The sequence below is a fragment of the Hyperolius riggenbachi genome, chromosome 7 (assembly GCF_040937935.1).
Source record: "Hyperolius riggenbachi isolate aHypRig1 chromosome 7, aHypRig1.pri, whole genome shotgun sequence".
Lineage (NCBI taxonomy): Eukaryota > Metazoa > Chordata > Amphibia > Anura > Hyperoliidae > Hyperolius > Hyperolius riggenbachi.
The window spans coordinates 89,317,213-89,338,251 of record NC_090652.1 but is presented as its reverse complement, the minus strand read 5'-3'; the positions used below and the strand labels follow the sequence as shown (position 1 = coordinate 89,338,251).

Genomic DNA, 21,039 nt, shown 5'->3' with positions numbered 1-21,039 from the left:
ACCTACACTGGGGGAAGCTACCTATCTAACCTATACTGGGGGAAGCTACCTAATCTAACCTATGCTGGAGGGCAGCTACCTATCTAACCCATACTGGGGGGCACCTACCTAATCTAACCTACACTGGGGGGCAGCTACCTATCTAACCTACACTGGGGGAAGCAACCTATCTAACCTACACTGGGGGAAGCTACCTATCTAACCTATACTGGGGGAAGCTACCTATCTAACCTATACTGGGGGAAGCTACCTATCTAACCTATACTGGGGGAAGCTACCTATCTAACCTATACTGGGGGAAGCTACCTATCTAACCTATACTGGGGGAAGCTACCTATCTCACCTATACTGGGGGAAGTTACCTATCTAACCTACACTGGGGACATCTACATATCTAATATATACTGGGGGCACCTACCTATCTAACCTCTACTGGGGGAACATAGCTATCTAACCTATACTGGAGGCACCTACCTATCTACAGCCAAGCAAAACCCCAGGGCCCCAGCCCAGCAAACCAGAGCCCTCAGCAAAGCAAACCCTTCAGCCTAGCAAAGCATACAGCCAAGCAAAGCCTAGAAAAGACCCCAGCCCAGCCATACCCCTAGCAAATTGCCCAGCCCAGCAAAGCCCCCACAAGTCACCTAGCAAAGCCAGGCCGGCTCAATATCACCGCCAGCCAAACTAGTACAGCATCAACGTCAGCCAGGCCAGCATAGCATAGCATAACCGCCAGCTGAAGACAAGACAGAAGCCAAGTGAGGGGCTTATATATGTGAAAAACTGCCTATTGAATATATTTAAAGAGGAACTGTTGAAAATCTTAATTAAAAACACATGCAGATAAGAAGTACATTTCTTCCAAAGTAAAATAAGCCATAAATGACTTTTCTCCTATGTTGCTCTCACTTACAGTAGGTAGTAGAAATTTGATGTTGCCGACAGGTTTTGGACTAGCCCATCTTCTCATAAGGGGTTCTTAGGGTTTTCTTTATTTTTAAAAGCACTTAGTGAATGGCAGTTGCTCTGTCCAACTGCCCAAAAAAATTTGTACGGTGAGCAGGGAGGCTGTCCAGCATCATTGTATAAATCTTTTTCGTGGAATGTCTTCATGAAGAATAAAGGCCATGCTGAGAATCCCCCATGAAGAGATGGACTAACCCAAACCTGTCGGTAATGTCAGATTTCTACTACCTACTGTAAGTGACAGCAACATAGGAGAAAAGTCATTTATGGCTCATTTTACTCTGGAAGAAATGTACGTCTTATTTGTATGTGTTTTAAATTTTAAGATTTTCGTGACAGTTCCTCTTTAAGTTACGCCACTGCTATGTTCATGTACATTTGGCCCCACCTATGTCCACGGCCACTTCATGTGGCATGATCGCGCCCATTTTCGTGCACCACACAATCATTCCCTCTTGGTGCCCAGGGGTGCCCTGGATCTCCCAGGAACCTAGAAACACCCCTGTTGGCGACTGTGAGGAAATCCATTTACCTGGAGAAAACCCACAAAGCAACAGAAATAAAATACAAACTTCATAGTGTTCTGTCCAAGATTCAAACCTGAGACTCTGGCAAGAGTTGTTACATAAATTTTAGTTGTGGTTACTGAAACTGTGTCATTTCATGGAGGTGGCGTATCTAAACACTTATCAATTAAATAAATGGCTTTGGACAAACACCTCTTAATGACGTCTCTGGAAATATGGCAAAGTTGTATCGCATAGCTAATCAGAACAGCAAATACAACGAGGCTGTAGTGAGCTGTCTGGGTGCTGGGCTGCAGCAGGTGTTGACACTTAGTGATTCATAACACATTCTTGCGCAATAATAATCACTAACAATTAGGATGCCTGTTTCCAGGTCCACCTAGACTCCTCCTCTGTTATAGAGATCCCAAGTTAAACACAGAGCCTTGTCTACTGAGGTTCTCCAGGGCTGGTGGTCATTAGACATTAGAGAAATCGCTACCGGGAGACTTGGGCGCAGTGTACAGTTGATATACTGCTTACCCTGCTCCTGCACAAGTCCCGGCGGTGTTAATTACTATTCCCCCTCCAGGTCCACGTGGATGGTGGGGAATGATGGAATTCGGCTTCCAGCTATTGCTGGGGGCAGAATTAGTGTTTTAAAAGTAACTCCAGCTCTGTCTTCTAACAGCCCCGAAGTTAATCACTGTGCGCCACTAAAGCCTTAATTCCTATTACGGTCTATGGGGGCACTGGCTTCGCCCAAATCTCCTGAGCTCTAATCAACGTGCTCGTCATTAGAGAACTTTCATTTCCATTTTACTGTACCAAAAGAGACAAATGAGTTGGTCAGTTAGCACTAGTATACTTGTGATTCTGTTCATGCACCTCCAGTGAAGATTGTATTTGGTAAATAAGGTACAGGCTTAGTTTACCAATAATTAAATGTATGTCGCTGAAGGCGTGTGTATGTAAATGAAGTCCAGCAACTAGTAGTCGGGGATAAACAAAATTAGTCAAATCCAGTTTCAGATTCCAATTTGGGTTTATTGTCCAAATTCCAGCTAACATGTGAATACGAGCTAAGTATGTAGCAGTGAAAGGGAAAGTCAGTTTCAGGTTAGATAAATGTCTTGTATACATTGTGGCAGTTGTAGAGAGAGAGTTTTGGAGAACGATTTACAGTTTGTACATATGGCCCAGATTTCTCCCTTTCCCCCGCACTGCAATTTTAGCAAATTTGGTGCTCTTGCTGAGACAGGTGCTCAGGTGAAATGAAAAGATGATTAGGTAGTGCAAGAAGTCCAGCTCTGGGAAACTCACATCTGTGGTGGACTGACATTCGGATTTTGTGGTGATTAAGACTAGTATTCATTTGTTGAGTTTTTTGGGGGGGGAGAAACATTAGGTTTGCACCCGGTAGAATTTTAGCTTTATGTCATATTTAGTCACCCATCTACTGGCATGTTTTATTCAGGTTTTTGTGGAGTTGAAGGCGGGACAATAACCAGCGTGGCCGTGTGCTAGAGATGTCTCCATTTGTTTACATGTGCAGTTTTATGTATTATGCTAATAAAATATAGTTTTACGCTATGGAGGCTGTGTTTGTTTGGCCTTTTAGAGACGAGTTTTACGGAGTGGGAGAGGAGTGTGGAGTGAATGTGTCAGTTACTTAGATGCAGGAATCCTTATAACAAAGAAACATGGTCTAGATTGAGCAGTACCCTTGGTTGGGAGCGATAGCTGCATGGGAGGGCACTCTACTTTCATCATATTATTAATAAGTAATTGCTTTTTTTTCCTCAAACGTGCATGACGTGATTGACTGTCAGCAGCTTTGACATTCCTGCGCAATGGTATGCATTTTAATGAGTCAAGTATGTTGAAACACTGTTTGCCAATAATACTAGGTAAACGTAGACCGAAATTGAAGAAACTCCTCTTCTCTTAAAGAGACACTGAAGCGAGAATAATTCTCGCTTCAGAGCTCATAGTCAGCAGGGGCACGTGTGCTAAACGGGGGTCCCTTCACCCCCAAACACCCCCCCCCCTGCAAAATCAACCTGACCCCCCTCCCCACCGCTAGACCCAATATCACCGTCCTGCCCGCTACCCCTCCGGCTCGGCGAACGCACCCCACCCCCGCACCCACGGATGGGCGGGTGCCGCCCCTAGACGTTTGCCGCCTGAGGCAAACGTTTCACCCCGCCTCATGAGCGGGCTGGCCCTGACTGTCATGTTCCCACTGATAAATGTAATAAAATACATGAGTGTGCTTCGTCTCTGGTTCTCTTGAAAGCTACTATCCCAGAAAAAATTCTAGCAGAACATCACTGAAATGGTTAAACAAAGCACTTTGTCCTGCTATTCAGCTTCATATCCACATCCAAACTGGAGATAACAGTATCTTTTTTATTTGTTAAACGCAAATGTATCAAGACTGGTATGTAAACAAACACTCTCTGAGAAATGGTCTCTGCTTCAGGCGCACACACAGTTCAGAATAGCTCATTAGAAGATTTTAATATATAATAAAAAACAGTTATAATAGAAAAATAATAAAATGCAATGGCAGCTTTCAGGGCAAGATAAACTTCACTTGTAATTTGTAGATAGACAATGTTGTGCACAAAAGCAAATATAACTGTACGAGTAATAAAAAGTAGGAAAACATATTTTTATTGAATGTCAGAGTTTCAGACCACTTTAATCTATATTGTCACAGACTTTCTAGTGCAATTTTGCCATTCTGGGCCTTAAAACGTGCATTGGTCTGCATATAGTTCAATGTGTATTACTCACATGATATAGTTATGGTTTTACATGTATAACATGCATGCATAATGCATTTTTTTCTGCGTATATAAAATAAGTTATTTTTTATACAGGTGAAATTATTTATGGTCCGTTAAACCCATTTTTTTGTTGCTATATCTAGTGCCATTGTTTAGGGGTGACCATTACTTACTGTTTTATTTGTTTTTGATACATATTTTGGGATGTTGGGGAAAAAAAGTGTATCCAGAGAAAATACAAAATCCATGCAGGCAGCATCCTGGCCAAAACTCAAACCTGAGACTGGAGCACTGTTAGGTTAGGGAGTTATTTCATAAGGAGCACTGTTAGGTTAGGCAGTTATTACATAAGTTTTCATCTTATTGATAACCAGAGCTGTGTGTTCCGTATCTGAACTTCTATCAATGAAATAACTTGCTTGCAGAAACCACTTTGGACAAACACCACTTCACAACGCCTCTGGAAATTTGGCAAAGTTGTATCTCATAGCTAATCAGCTCACTCCAGCCTTGTTGTATTTGCCGTCCTGTCTGGGTGCTGTATTGCCGCAGGATAGGCGTCTGGTGCCGACAAATTACAACTATTGCTAAAGAATGAGTTAGCAATCACTAACGATGAGAATGCAATTTCCAGGTCCAGCTAAAAGGTTCCTCTGTTATAAAGATCTTCAATTAAACACGGAGCCTGGTCTACTAAGGTTCTACGAGATGGAGGTCATCAGAGAACATGCAGTGAGTCAGCCTACAAACCTATAGAGGAGCCAACTTTGAATATATTGCACTCAGAGCATTATACATACATCAGTACCACCTAGCTAAACCTCATCTCCTGTTGCATATTTCTGATATGTGGGTTCCTGTATCAATTTCTGGCTACCCCCATGTTAAAAACACAAATACAACCGCAAAAATGCAAATAATAATAATTGTTTTTAGTATTTATACAACGCTGACATCTTCTGCAGTGCTGTACAATGTATATTGTCTGGTCACTTAACTTTTCCTCAGAGGGGCTCACAATCTAATCCCTACCATAGTCATATGTCTATGTATGTATCGTGTAGAGTATGTATTGTAGGGCCAATTTAGGGGGAAACCAATTCACTTATCTGCATGTTTTTGGGAGGTGAGAGGAAACCGAAGTGCCCGGAGGAAACCCACACAGACACAGAGAACATACAAACTCCGTGAACATAGTGCCCTGGCTGGGATCCACTATGCCACCATGCTGCAAAGATGCTAATGCAAAATGCATGCACTTGTGATCTTGGAACCAGGAATGCCGCAGCAATTACAGAAATGGCTGGGTGTGTCTGGTGGGCTGGATGAAAGTGTCAAATGAAATATTTGACTTTTGAGCAAAAATGCCATTTACAATCCTTCTACAATACAGGTCCTTCTCAAAAAATAAGCATATTGTGATAAAATTCATTGTTTTCTGTAATGTGTTGATAAACATTAGACTTTCATATATTTTGCAGTATTTGTATAGCGCCTTTCTCCTGTCGGACTCAAAGCGCTTCTGAGGCAGCCACTAGAGCGCACTCAGTAGGCAGTAGCAGTGTTAAAGGGAATGTCCAAGCAAAATAAAAAAATGAGTTTCACTTACCTGGGGCTTCTACCAGCCCCATGCAGCCATCCTGTGCCCTTGTAATCACTCACTGCTGCTCCAGTCCCCTGCTGGCAGCATGCCGACCTCGGAGGTCGGCGGGACGCATTGCGTACATTGTTACGCATTCCCGCTAGTGTAGGAACATTAACACATACATTTTTACGCATTACTGGTTCAATGCGTAAACTTTTACGCATTGAATCAGTAATGCTTAAAAATGTATGTGTTAATGTTACTGCACTGACCAGAATGCGTAAAAATGTATGCAATGTGTCCCGCTGACCTCCGAGGTCGGCAAGCTGCCAGCGGGGGACTGGAGCAGCAGTGAGTGACTACGAGGGCACAGGATGGCTGCATGGGGCTGGTAGAAGCCCCAGGTAAGTAACACTCATTTTTTATTTTGCTTGAACCTTCCCTTTAAGGAGACTTGCCCAAGAAACTCCTTACCGAATAGGTGCTGGCTTACTGAACAGGCAGAGCCGAGATTTGAACCCAGGTCTCCTGTGTCAGAGGCAGAGCCCTTAACCATTACACTTTTTAGATTCATTACACACAACTGAAGTAGTTCAAGCCTTTTATTGTTTTGATATTGATGATTTTGGCATACAGCTCATGAAAACGCAAAATTGCTATCTCAAAAAACTAGCATATCATGAAAAGGTTCTCTAAACGAGCTATTAACCTAACCATCTGAATCAACTAATTAACTCTAAACACCTGCAAAAGATTCCTGAGGCTTTTAAAAACTCCCAGCCTCGTTCATTACTCAAAACCGCAATCATGGGTAAGACTGCAGACCTGACTGCTGTCCAGAAGACCATCATTGACACCCTAAAGCAAGAGGGTAAGACACAGAAAGAAATTTCTGAACGAATAGGCAGTTCCCAGAGTTCTGTATCAAGGCACCTCAGTGGGAAGTCTGTGGGAAGGAAAAAGTGGGGCAGAAAACGCTGCACAATGAGAAGAGGTGACCGGACCCTGCGGAAGATTGTGGAGAAGGACCGATTCCAGACCTTGGGGGACCTGCGGAAGCAGTGAACTGAGTCTGGAGTAGAAACATCCAGAGCCACCGTATACAGGCATGTGCAGGAAATGGGCTACAGGTGCCGCATTCCCCAGGTCAAGCCACTTTTGAACCAGAAACAGCGGTAGAAACGCCTGACCTGGGCTACAGAGAAGCAGCACTGGACTGTTGCTCAGTGGTCCAAAGTACTTTTTTCGGATGAAAGCAACTTTTGCATGTCATTCGGAAATCAAGGTGCCAGAGTCTGGAGGAAGACGGGGAGAGGGAAATGCCAAAATGCCTGAAGTCCAGTGTCAAGTACCCACAGTCAGTGATGGTCTGGGGTGCCATGTCAGCTGCTGGTGTTGGTCCACTGTGTTTTATCAAGGGCAGGGTCATTGCAGCTAGCTATCAGGAGATTTTGGAGCACTTCATGCTTCCATCTGCTGAAATCTTTATGGAGATGATTTCATTTTTCAGCACGACCTGGCACCTGCTCACAGTGTCAAAACCACTGTTAAATGGTTTACTGACCATGGTATTACTGTGCTCAATTGGCCTGCCAACTCTCCTGACCTGAACCCCATAGAGAATCTGTGGGATATTGTGAAGAGAAAGTTGAGAGACGCAAGACACAACATTTAGGATGAGCTGAAGGCCGCTATCGAAGCATCCTGAGCCTCCATAACACCTGAGCAGTGCCACAGGCTGATTGCCTCCATGCCACGCCGCATTGAAGCAGTCATTTCTGCAAAAGGATTCCCGACCAAGTATTGAGTGCATAACTGAACATAATTATTTGAAGGTTGACTTTTTTTGTTTTAAAAACACTTTTCTTTTATTGGTCGGATGAAATATTCTAATTTATTGAGATAGGAATTTTGGGTTTTCATGAGCTGTATGCCAGAATCATCAATATTAAAACAATAAAAGGCTTGAACTACTTCAGTTGTGTGTAATGAATCTAAAATATATGAAAGTCTAATGTTTATCAGTACATTACAGAAAATAATGAACTTTATCACAATATGCAAATTTTTTGAGAAGGACCTGTCATTTTTATGGTTTTCTGCTGTTTCGTTGCTTTTTCTCAATGTTTTTGCCATTTTTTATTTAAAAAGCGCAAATAACTGTTGCATTCGCGGACGTCGTTTATGCCGACCATGATTGGCATGCCTGTGCCTGCTAAAGTGAAAGTAGAGTGCCAGCTGTTTTCACTGTCGGTTGAAGCCGCTTACACCCATACATATCCCAGTTCATATATTCGAGAACGAAAATTTACAGCTCCAATGTATTCATTTGCTTTCCCACAAAAAGTTAGTTTCCGCGGTTTTCAATTTCATTGACCACATCATGAAAATACAATGTATTTTCGGGAAAATATTTTTGAAAGCGAAAGGTAGCATTTTTTACGCAAAAATGACTTTTATTGAAAATATGCGAGCAACACTGGTCAAAGACCGTAGAGGGCAAGTAGATGTGCAGAGCTGGTCCAGCTGTCCTCAGAAGTTGCTGTCAGAGAGCCAACATGATTGCTTGGATTGGCCTAGTGTGTTTTCATGTCTTCTCCAATCTCTTCTATGTGGGTCATCCTGGATGTCTCCTGTCTCTTCTTTCTTGATCTTTTGTCTCTACTGCTCCAGTTTTCAGAACTGTGTTAAAATCACTTGTTGGCAATTCATGTAGATTGCATGTAGTCAAGAGTTCAGGTTATGCAATGTAATGTAAGACTGCCTTTTGCTTCACCTCTGCAAACCAGGCAAAGAACATTTTTACTACCGAAAAACTAGGGCAAACCAGACGGGCCAGAACTTCGTGCCAATGGAGACGGGTGCACAACTGCAGACAGAGTTCAGTCCCGTGACTAGCTGGAGCTGAAGTAATGCTGTGAAATTACATAGGCACATAGTAAGGTGGAAAGAAGACTTCAAGTTCAACCTCTGCATTACAGTGTAAAGATGTCAATAGTCTAGTCAAGTCATAAGCAATCCAATTTTATGTAGCAGTTAGTTTTGGCATAATTATAACTATTTAGGCACAAAATGTCCTACGCTACTTTATGTATTAGAAGAATGAACTCTGAATTGAACATACCAAGTTGATCTTTCTTTTGTGTATAATACTGTTATATATTTGCAATGTTCTACAAGAGGACTGGTAACTTACAGGGGCATAACTCTAGGAGGGGTAACCCCTGCAATTTCATGGGCCCAGCTCTGCAAAGGGTAAAACAATTTACCCTTCCTACTTCCAATACAAAGGTCCATTCTCCAGATCAGGTAGCCAAACTTGTTATAGGTGCAGGAGGTCATTGGGGGGGGGGGGGGGGGGGGGAGAGGGGGCGGTGGAGAAGAACCATGTTATATAATTCGTAGCAGCCAGTGGAGTGAAGCTTGTGTTTAAATAAATTTGTTAAACAGACACGATTCTACTAACACCATGGGACATAGATGCTACAATTATAGTAATCAATAATGCTTCAATTCACAAAGCTTTGCTGCATTTGGTAAAGCAGGAAAAACCTGATGTTACCAGCAGAGTAACTTTACCAGCTAGTGAGATACATTACGGACTTTGGTACAACAAGTGAGGTGTTCGGTATTTTACCTCCAGCCTAGAGCTGTCAGTAATTAAGAAACAGCCATTTAGTAAAATGGAAAGGCAAAGGAGCCACCCTGTCCTACCACATACATCATTGGTACCGATGTACTGCTGGGCAGGACATCAGAGAGTAAAAAAAAACAAAGAAACAAGACCAGGACACATAGCGGTTTCCCCTATAACCCTTTAGACAGGAACAGGGAAAGACTGATATAGACAATCAGAGGGACAAGAGGAGACATCTAAAGGGATGCTGGGAACGCCTTTTAATATTGTATGCTCAGCTGTCACAGGACAGAAGCAGGACCAGCTTATGCAGACCACTTGTACCTGAAGAATCAGCACAACTCTGGGAGAACCTCACCATAGCAGAACACAGATTGCTGCTATGGAGAGCTGTTCCACAGCTGGAGAGGCTTCTAACTAGAGGTGTACCGAACGGTTCGCCAGCGAACGGTTCCAGGCGAACATTGGGGGTTCGCGTTCGCCTGCGCCAGGCGAACTTTTCCGGAAGTTCGATTCGCCCCATAATGCACTATGAGGGTCAACTTTGACCCTCTGCATCACAGTCAGCAGGCACATTGTAGCCATTCAGGCTACAGTAAGCCCTGGAGCCCCACCCCCCCTTATATAAGGCAGCCTCCGGCGGCCATTACAGTCACTCGTGTGCCTGCTAGAGAGAGGAAAGGGACAGCTGCTGCAGACTTTTTCTCTTAGGGACAGATTAGTTAGGTTCTAGGCTGCTTTGCTTGTTCCTGACTGATTAATATTGCTTTTAAAGCACCCAGCAACAGCTCTTTTCAGAGCTCAACCTGTACATTTTTTTTTTCTGACACTTTTGTTGCATGCACAGCCTTGCTAATTGATAGTGTGTGTGCCACTGCCAGCAGCCCAGCACATTCAGTGACTGACTGCCTGTGTGTGTGACAGGGAGCTGCACATTGTACTACCCAGTACTGCATATACCCCAGTACCTGTTGTGTTTACTTAACCCACCTCATCACTGCATATACCTAGCGTTGTGTTGAGTGAACCCAGCTCACTGCATCTAAGTCTAACTACCTGTTGTGTTGAGTGAGAACCCACCTCACTGCATCTTAAGTACCTTTACTGTATACTGTTCAGTGAACCCAGCTCACTGCATCTAACTACCCAGTACCTGTTGTGTTTACTTAACCCACATCATCACTGCATATACCTAGCGTTGTGTTGAGTAAACCCAGCTCACTGCATCTAACTACCTGTTGTGTTGAGTGTGAACCCACCTGGCCACCTCACTGCATCTAACTACCTGTTGTGTTGAGGTAGAACCCACCTCACTGCATCTTAAGTACCTTTACTGTTGAGTGAACCCAGCTCACTGCATCTAACTACCTGTTGTGTTGAGTGTGAACCCACCTGGCCACCTCACTACATCTAACTACCTGTTGTGTTGAGTGAGAACCCACCTCACTGCATCTTAAGTACCTTTACTGTTGAGTGAACCCAGCTCACTGCATCTAACTACCTGTTGTGTTGAGTGTGAACCCACCTGGCCACCTCACTGCATCTAACTACCTGTTGTGTTGAGTGAGAACCCACCTCACTGCATCTTAAGTACCTTTACTGTTGAGTGAACCCAGCTCACTGCATCTAACTACCCAGTACCTGTTGTGTTTACTTAACCCACCTCATCACTGCATATACCTAGCCTTGTGTTGAGTGAACCCAGCTCACTGCATCTAATTACCTGTTGTGTTGAGTGTGAACCCACCTGGCCACCTCACTGCATCTAACTACCTGTTGTGTTGAGTGAGAACCCACCTCACTGCATCTTAAGTACCTTTACTGTTGAGTGAACCCAGCTCACTGCATCTAACTACCTGTTGTGTTGAGTGTGAACCCACCTGGCCACCTCACTGCATCTAACTACCTGTTGTGTTGAGTGAGAACCCACCTCACTGCATATAGCTAGCATACCCCCGAGATGGACAAAATGGACAAACCAGGTAGAGGACGAGGTAGAGGCAGACCCAGAGGAAGGCCACCAGGCACCGGCAGGTCTGTGGCTGTGCGAGGTGGTGTTGCTGTGATTTCATGCGGACCTGCCCCAAAATACAGTGCTCAGAAGAAGGCACGTGCCATCACTTCCCAAAATCGTGAGGAGGTGATTGAGTATTTAACACAGAACACCTCATCTCCCGCAGCCACCAGCGCTACAACAAGCACCACATCCGCTGCATTTGACACTTCGCAGGAGTTATTTGGTGGTGGTGGTGAAATCACTGATTCCCAGCCACTACTGCAACAACAACAAGAAGGCGCAGGTACACCACCTCATACGTCTGAGTTAGGTGGCGATAGTATGGACGTAACGTGTGTGGATGGGGATGATGGTGGACCACCTGAAGTTGGTGCACTTGAGGAGGTGTCTGAGGAAAGCGCAGCTGGCCAGGAGGATTATGATGACGATTATACGGATACCACATATGTTCCCGGTAGAGGAGATGACCAGGGGGACAGTTCAGAGGAGGAGTCAGAGAGGAGTAGGAGGAGACGACTCCATGATAGAAGAGGGAGCTCGTCCTCAGAAACAGCTGGGGGCAGTGTCCGGTGCCATGTATCGCCAGCTATGGCCAGGGAGCACACATGCCCTTCAACGTCAGCTGCTGCTGATGCCACCGTAGCGCCATCAGCCCAGGGGGGCTCAGCGGTTTGGAAATTTTTTCACGTGTGTGTCTCAGATCGGAGCAAAGCCATCTGTTGTCTCTGCCAGCAAAAATTGAGCCGTGGAAAGGCCAACTGTCACGTAGGGACAAGTGCTTTACGAAGGCACCTGGAGAGAAGGCACAAACAGCTATGGCAAGAACACCTGAGGAAAAGAAGCACCCCTCAAAAGACAAGCAGCGGAGAAAAACCGTGGCAGCCATCACAGGGGGCTTCTGCTGCTCCACGTTCCCATGGTATTGTTCGTGGCTGGGAGGAGGAAGAATGGATACACTTTCAAACAATTTAAAAATACAACCATCTAAACTTTCAAACAATTTAAAAATACAACCATCTATCATTTTCAAAAAATTTAAAAAAAGGGCAAAAAAACTTGCCCTCCGTAAAACATTCTTGGCAAATGCTTTCGACTTGGTTTGTCTTCCGCTGGCTCAAGGGTCCATCTGACCACAGATGCCTGGTCTGCAAAGCACGGTCAGGGCAGCTACAGCATGGGTCTCAGCAGGCTCCCACTTCGGGCCGCAATCCAACCTTCATTCCACGCGGTGACAATGGCAGACTTGCCCTCCATAACGGATTCCCGTTAAAGGATTTAAAGTTAATTCATTTCAAATACACAGCAGGGCCTCGAAAGTCCGCCTCCTGTATTGTTATTTTTGGTCACTACCTCGGGGCGGGCGTGCATGCCTACCTGCTGCCCTCCTTGGATGTGTAGTGGTAGCCGTTTCTCAGGCTCCACACCGGATTCCATCCCTCATTCCCCGGCCATTACCCGGGGTCACAAATGACAGACTTGCCCGCCTCCATATGATTCTCGTGAAAGGAATGTGGTGTCATCTTTGCCCGCCATAACTGGTTCTCGTTAAAGGATTTAAAGTACATTCATTTCAAATACACAGCAGGGCCTCGAAAGTCCGCCTCCTGTATTGTTATTTTTGGTCACTACCTCGGGGCGGGCGGGCGTGCATGCCTGCCCGCTGCCCTCCTTGGATGTGTAGTGGTAGCCGTTGCTCAGGCTCCACACCGGATTCAAACCTCTCATTCCCCGGCCATTACCCGGGGTCACAATGGCAGACTTGCCCGCCTCCACAGGATTCTCATTGTAGCGGTACTGAACAAGTACACAGCAAGTAGAAAATGTAAATTAAAAACAAAACGTAAGCTTTTTAACAATGCCATGGAAAGTTGAGAAGGAAGTCACACATTACCTGACATCACTGAGTGAAGAAGAGCAATCACGCCATGTTGCGCAGTAGTCCAGCATGGCCGTCACTACACAAACAGCTGTTTGCGGTGCGTTACACAGTGAGTTTGGTGTGTCAGTGTGAAGCAGTACTCTAATTACACTCCCTGTTTGATGTATACACATGCAAGATGTTTGAAAGCACGTTAGGCCTGCAATTTATCATTCATTGTGATTTCTGCCCTTAAAACGCTGCTTTGCGTCACATCCAGATTTTTCACCGGGACTTTTGGCATGTATCCCACTCCGCCATGCCCCCCTCCAGGTGTTAGACCCCTTGAAACATCTTTTCCATCACTTTTGTGGCCAGCATAATTTTTTCTATTTTTCAAAGTTCGCCTCCCCATTGAAGTCTATTGCGGTTCGCGAATTTTTCCGCAAACCGAACCTTCTGCGGAAGTTCGCGAACCGAAAATCGGAGGTTCGCGACATCTCTACTTCTAACAGGTCTTTTAAAGCCATTTTAGATGCATCTAACAGTGAATTGGAGCCATGTTTTTTTAGTAAATTACTGGATCATTATCACATCTATGAAAATCTTAGTGAATTTGGTAAAAAGAAAAAAAAGTCTAAAATATGGCTGTCTTTTATCGACCTATTTTTTTACAGTTCTTAGTGAATTGAAGCCAATTTGTTGTCCTGTTAGCTGCCTTGGTTGAAGGATACCACACAGAGGTAAGCTAAGCATAGTCATCAAAACCATCAATTCATGACGGAGTGATTTTTTTAACAATCAAAATTAAACAAATTTTACTATTTTATCAATGAGCTTTTATGTAGCACCAGCATTCTTTCCCCAGTACTTGACAGAGAGTGTACCTTATATTCACAATCTATTGTCCCTTCCACAGTCTAAGTGTTAATGTTAAGTGCCAATTAAGTATCACATTTTAAGAGGGTCTTAAGCCCCATCTACACTATGGGACATTGTAGCGATCCGGCGGCTCGATTAGCCGCCGGATCGCCTCTTCCGCGTGCCCGCCGCGTCCCCCGCATTCGATTCCCCGCTCGTGCCCGCTCGTCCCCGCCGGCGCCGCTTATCTTCCACTCGATTCCCTGCCATTGTCCCCTCGCGGGGAGCGAGCAGGGAATCGGCGGTGCGGAGATCCGTCCTGTCGGATCTTATCAATTGAACCATGCCGGAGCTCATACACTAACTCGATTTCCCGCTGATAGATAGCGGATTTAACCCCCCTGGCGGTATGAAAAATTCCGCCAGGGGGCAGCGCAGCAGTTTTTTTTTTTTTTTAAATCATGATGCTACATGATAGCCGCTGCTCAGCGGCATCCCCCCAGCCCCGCCGATCGCCTCCGGCGATAGGCGATCAGGAAATCCCGTTCAAAGAACGGGATTTCCTGGAGGGATTCCCCCGTCGCCATGGCGACGGGGCGGGATGACGTCACCGACGTCAGCGACGTCGGGACGTCATTGTGAGTCCCGAACCACCCCTCGGCGCTGCCTGGCACTGATTGGCCAGGCAGCGCACGGGGTCTGAGGGGGCGCGCGCCGCATCAGATAGCGGCGATCGAGCGGGGGCCGGCGGCGATCAGAGTGCTGGCGCAGCTAGCAAAGTGCTAGCAAAAAAAAAAATTATGAAAATCGGCCCAGCAGGGCCTGAGCGGCACCCTCCGGCGGCTTACCCCGTGTCCAGCACGGGGTTACCGCTAAGGAGGTTAATCACTGTGATAGAATCTGCTGAGAAATCGATAACGCAAACACGGACCATCCGAAATCTATTGGTGCCATCGATCTGTCCAGGCGAAACATTTTGCTTGTTCTCTGGTGGGTCGGGAGCGTGTTAGCGGCATTCAATACGGCGACGACCGACGCAGAAATAATCACCTGTCCGCCGGCGCGAGTTCCCGGGTTCATGCTGTCCCTTTCTTCCGACTGGTCTTCTTCTGTATCTTCACTTCACTTCCTGCCACATCCTGTGACCAGCGAAAGTTAAAACAGTAGAGGGCGCTCTACTGTTTAAACTTCCCTTTCTCACAGGACGGGACAGGAAGTTAAGAGAAGATGAAGAAGGCCAGCCGGAGAAAGGGACTGCAGGGACCCGGGGACACCCGGGGGAACAGGTAATGTATTGCTGCTGGTGGGGGGAGCAGAGTGACCTGAGACAGGTGGCAGCAGCAGCTCCACAGATCATGTTGAAATTGATTCAAAATCGGTGTGCAGTGTATGGGCAGCCATTAGACCCCCCCCCCCCCCCTGATCAGATTCAATCAGGGAGGGAACTATCTGTTGGTCGATCTGGTGGCAATCAACCAATGTATGGCTGCCTTTAGGGTTTTTTCGCCTTCCTCTGGATCATCAGGGATATGCAAGAGTGCAAGCTGGTGTTGTACCTTATTTATTGGTTGAACTTGATGGACGTACTGTATGTCTCTTTTTCAACCCAAATAACTATGTAATTAGCCAGTGGAATTACATGATTTTCAGGGGAGATTGGAGAATTCAAGTCGCTGGAGTCCTTTGTATTCAAGTGAAACAGAGGTTTGTTTTTTTATACTATTAAACTTTTATAGACTAAACAAATGTACAACACAACACAGAAACACGGTTACAATTTTCTATGGTTATAGAATTTTGTTACATTTTACCAAGTGTTGATACATTGTGTCCATAATAAATGTTCTATATTGCTCAATAAACATTTTGTGGGTTTTTATGTATTTAAGTTGTAGAACTCCTTCTGTAAGGACTTTACCCCTTACCTCACAGCAAACAATACTTACCAAAAATATATTTACTGTCTGTTTTCTCTTTTCACTTGCTAGACACGTGGGCCTCTAGCAGCCTTCTTCTAGCTTGTTGTTAGTACATATACTTCTGTTTGCAGAATTGTTGTCATCTTTCTGTCCCTTCACTCTCTATAGCACATCTAACGGACAGCTCTACCTCAGAAGAGAAGGGATTTATGCCTAAAAGAAATAGCTGATAAGCAGAAAAGTAACCAAGAATAAGGAAAGAGAGAAAATGAGCCCTGGAAATTGCTTCTTGTTTCTCATTTCTCATCCATCCTAGCTGAGGGTTAAGGTGGCCGTACATCAGGCGACTTGATGGCAGATTGACCATCCAATTCGATTATTATTATTAAATTGGATGAAATCTGTGCTGCCAAGTGCATGCCTGACCGACAATGCGACCAATTTCGGGACGAAAATTGGTCGCATTGTCGATCGCGCATGCTGCATGGATTTCTAAAAACCTACCAATATTTTGTCTGACACTCTTGATAAATGTCCCCCTATAATCTTTTGTATGTTTTTTCAAGGTCACCTCACCAACCCCCCTACATCTTCTGTCTTATGGCTCGTTCCCACTTTGCGATTTTGTGCGCAATTCTTTTTGAGAGATGAGCGATCGTTTCCACGATTTTGAAATGTGGGTATGTGTGTGATTAGGTGAATGGTGCTTTGCAACGTGTGGTGATAATGAACGTGACAACTGCTGCGATCGTTTGAACTCTTATTTGCGCCCGCCATCTGCCATTGGGTGTCTCCAGGGGCAGGAAGGTAGATCAGGGAGTGCTTATTGGCAGGTGACGTTACTACAATCCAATTCAGTTCAAACTCTTAACCCTAACCTACAAAGCTCTCTACAATCTCTCTCCCCTGTACATCTCCTCACTAGTCTCCGGATACCAACCCAACCGCAATCTCAGCACACGAGCTTCTTTTATCCTCTTCTACAATTACCTCCTCACATTCACTTGTACAAGACTTCTCACGTGCCTCACCCCTCCTCTGGAATGCCCTTCCACAGCACATCCGCCACTCTCCAACCTTTGAAATCTTCCGCTCCCTCAAAACCCACCTTTTCCGACAAGCATATTCTCTAGCTTAAGCCATGCACCCACTAAATAACCTAATTACGCACTGCCTGTACATATACTGTATACTTCCCCCACCTCTTGTTTTCACCCGATTCCTTTAGATTGTAAGCTCGCAAGAGCAGGGATCTCACCCTTTTGTGTCATGGAATGTTATTAATTTAATTGCTTGCACTCTGTTAAGCCCCATCTACACGGGGAGATGTGGAGGCGATCCGGCGGCTCGATTAGCTGCCGGATCGCCTCTTCCGCATCCCCGCGCGTGCGCCGGATTCGATTCCCCACTCGTCCCTGCCGGCGCCGCTTATCTTCCGCTCGATTCCCTGCCATTGTCCTCTTGCGGGGAACGAGCAGGGAATCGGCGGTAGCAAGATCCGACCTGTCGGATCTTATTAATCGAGCCGCATCAGCGGCTCGATTGATAAGCCACATCGCCACCTCATCTACCCGTGAAGATGAGGCTTTAGACATTTATACATTTTAGTCATCATGTTAAATTTGCTATTGTAATCAGCAGTGCTGTATTTTGTATCAGTGTTCATATTTGAAGTATATCATTGTCTGTATCATTATGTATCACTTGTTTGTTTTCTTACATTGTACAGCGCCACGGAATATGTTGGCGCTTTATAAATAAATAATAATAATCTTCCTGTGTCTTCAGATGAGTAATTCAGTATTACAGAGCTTCTCCCATTTTCTTTCTGAATATACTGTATGTATGTGGAGGGCATCTTTCATTGCTTTAACAACCATCCCACTGCACTGAGTTATATAACTCATAGAGCTTGCTATTATATTGCAGGCAGAGCTTCTTACTCCCTCTAAAACAGCATGATAAAGTGGCATACAATGAAAGAATGAGACGTATGTCTTATGACAGAAGCAATGCAAACTACAGTTACAAAGCCCTCCACAGATCTACTATCTATAAAGATGAGCTTATGCTCTACAACATGTTACTGGAGTGCATGTTAAGTTCCATTTAAAAGAAAAAAGAAAAAAAACAAATGAGCTGGAAAAGTCTGATTCTGTGACTCCTGTGGTGACAGTGGGGTGTGGTGATGTCCTACACAAATTACAATAGCATCCACAATAGGACACATGGACATAAAACGATATAAAGGACTTACCCGAGGCGGTAAATTAAAAGGAACCCGACAGGGCCGTGCAGAGGGTCCTTAAGTGGGGGGTGCTCAAATTTAAAAAAGCGGCCTGGCAACGTCTTCCCCTGCATGCCCCCCTCCTCGTTTCTGGCTATGGGGGTATTGGTTGTCATGTGGGTGCTGAATGCAGATACTGGGTGCGATGTGGGTTCTGAGTGTGAGCACAGAGTGTCATGTGGGTTCTGGCTACAGTTGGGTATCGAGTGTGATGCGGGTGTTGATTGCAAGTACTTAGTGCCATGTAAGATCTGGGTGCATGTACTGGAAGTCATGTGGGTGCTGGGTACAGGTACTGAATGTGACATGGGTGCGAATATTTGGCACCATGCCTGTACTGGGTACTGGCTATGGGTGGGCTTTGGTTATCACATGGGTTTTGAATGCAGGTACTTTAGGTGCGGGTACGGGTTAAGTGGGTGCTTGGTGCAGATAGTGGGGGCCATGTGAAAGCTGTGTGCAGGTGTGAGTACTGGGTGCAATTTTAGGCCAGGGTGCAGATACTTGGCGTCATGTGAGTGTGAGTACTGGGTGCCAGCTATGAGGGGAAGGGGTGGGTGCTTGGAAAAGTAGAGGTCAGTGTGGGTGCTGCAGGAAGGGGCAGGGCCATGCAGAGGATCCTCACAGGGGTGGTGCTCAAATTTGAAATTGATAAATCATGCTAAATTGTGTATGTAATATCCCCTCTCTAAAAAGCAGAAGGCAGTTTTAACACACACACACACACACCTTTATAGCAGTATCAGGCAGACTTTGTGTCTCCTTTCAACCAACTCTTTTGGCGCCACCACCCTCAAATCACCAGTGGTAGGTGCCCACTGTTAGTAGGTTAGAGTGGGCACAGTGGAGCCCACAGTGGAGGCAGAGACTCACCTTTCATTACTGGGACCTCTGTCCCTCTTAATCAGCACCCAAGCCTCTTTTCAGGCAAAGAAGAAGGGGTTACCAATACGCAGTGGTTGCTAAGCATTAGTAGATGCAAAACTGCAGTAAGTGCCAAGGTGCAGCGGGTGCCCAGATACAGTGGGTGGTAAGATGCAAAGGTTCACTTTGTGCTAAGTTGCAGTGGGTGTCGAGATGCCAAAGTACAGTCTGTGTCAAGCTGCTGTGGGCACCAAGGTCCAGTTTGTATTGGGTGTTTATTTGCAGTGGGTGCTATGCAGTATTGGGTGCTGAATGAGTGCCAGATGGTGATAAACAATAGTGGGTGCCATGTGAGTGTTAATTGGTACAGGGAGACATGTGAGTGTTGGACATGTTAGTAGGGAGTGCCATGTGTGGTCTGGATGTGTGCCATGGGAGAGTACTGAGTCTCATATGGGTTCGGACCAAGGATGGGTACTGGGTGCTATTTGGGTGCTGGCCATAGATGGGTACTGGGTGCATATAATGGCTTTGGAACTTGGTGACGTGTGAGTACTGTGCCATGTGGGTGTTGATTATGAGGGTATGTGGGTCTTAGGTGCCAATACTGAGTGCCAAGTGGGTACTGGGAGTGAGTACATGGTGACATATGGGTGATGGATGCTGGATAGTGGGGTATTTGTTGTCATGTGGGTGCTAAAGGCAGATGCCGGGTGCCATGTGGGTACTGGGTGCTGACACAGGGTGTCATGTGGATTCTGGCTGTATGGGTGTGTATCAACTATCATGTAGGTGTTGATTGCAGGTACTCAGTCCCTTGTGAGTTTTGGGTGCAAGTACTGGATGTCATATGTGAGTGCTTGGTGTTTGTACTGGGCACTAAGTGGAGGCTTAGTGCAACTGGAACTACTGCAGATGAAGCATGTGGGTGTTGGGTGCAGGTACTGGGTATCATAGGTGTGAATACTTGGTTCCATGCCTGCACTGGGTGCTAGCTATGGGTGGGCATTGTGTGTTATGTGGGTTCTGAGTGCAGGTACTTTGGGTGCTAGTACTAGTTATGTGAGTGCAGATAGTGGGTGCCATGTGAAGGCGGTGTGCAGGTGTGAGTAGTGAGTGCCATGTTGGGGCTGGGTGCAAGTACTGTGTCATGTGGGTGTGAGTACTGGGTGCCAGCTGTAGGGTGAAGGGGTGCAGGTACTGGGTGTCATGTGGCTGTTTGATGCAAGTACAAAGTGTCATATTGAGGCCAGATGTGAGTATTTGGTGCAGGGTGCAAGTACTGGGTGCTTGCTATAGTGGGGGTTACTGGTTGAGTGTAATGTGGGTGCTGAACATTGGTGGAATTGTTGTGGGTGCAGGGGGTGGGAGATCACTGTGGGTACTGCTATGAATGGCATAGTTGCTGCTAGGGGAGGTAGAGGTTAGTGTGGTTGCTGGGGGAGGTAGAGCTCAGTGTGGGTACTGGGGGAAGGGTAGGTCACTGTGGGTGCTGGGGGGAGTAACTTTGGGTGCTGAGGAAGGTAGAGGTCAGTATGAGTGCTGGAGGAAAGGGAGGTCACTGTGGGTCCTTTGGGGGAGGTCACTGTGGGTCTTGGGGGAGGTAGAGGGGGAGGTCACTATGGGTGCTGCTGTGAATGGCATAGTTGCTTGCTGCTAAGGGAGGTAGAGGTCAGTGTGGGTGCTGGGGGAAGGGTAATTCACTGCTGGTGCTGTGGAAGGAAGAGATCAATATGGGTGCTGG

The 21,039-nt window shown here is 45.8% G+C and overlaps 1 protein-coding gene and 1 long non-coding RNA gene across 3 annotated transcripts in view; one reads left to right on the top strand and one right to left on the bottom strand.

Annotated features, from left to right (window-relative positions):
* The window catches only part of AQP8 (aquaporin 8), a 142,157-nt gene that overhangs the window by 4,574 nt on the left and 116,544 nt on the right, over positions 1-21,039 (top strand). The gene's annotated exons all lie outside the window — the stretch shown is intronic.
* LOC137525585 (uncharacterized) overlaps positions 8,327-21,039 on the bottom strand; it is a 21,410-nt gene continuing 8,697 nt past the window's right edge. Inside the window, exons 2-3 of one of the 2 annotated variants that reach the window (XR_011022942.1) lie at positions 16,172-16,370; positions 8,327-8,767 (exon numbers count right to left, since the gene is read on the bottom strand). This is a non-coding gene — a long non-coding RNA (uncharacterized lncRNA). The remainder of the gene's footprint in view (positions 8,768-16,171; positions 16,371-21,039) is intronic. The other variant, XR_011022943.1, reaches the window with a different exon arrangement.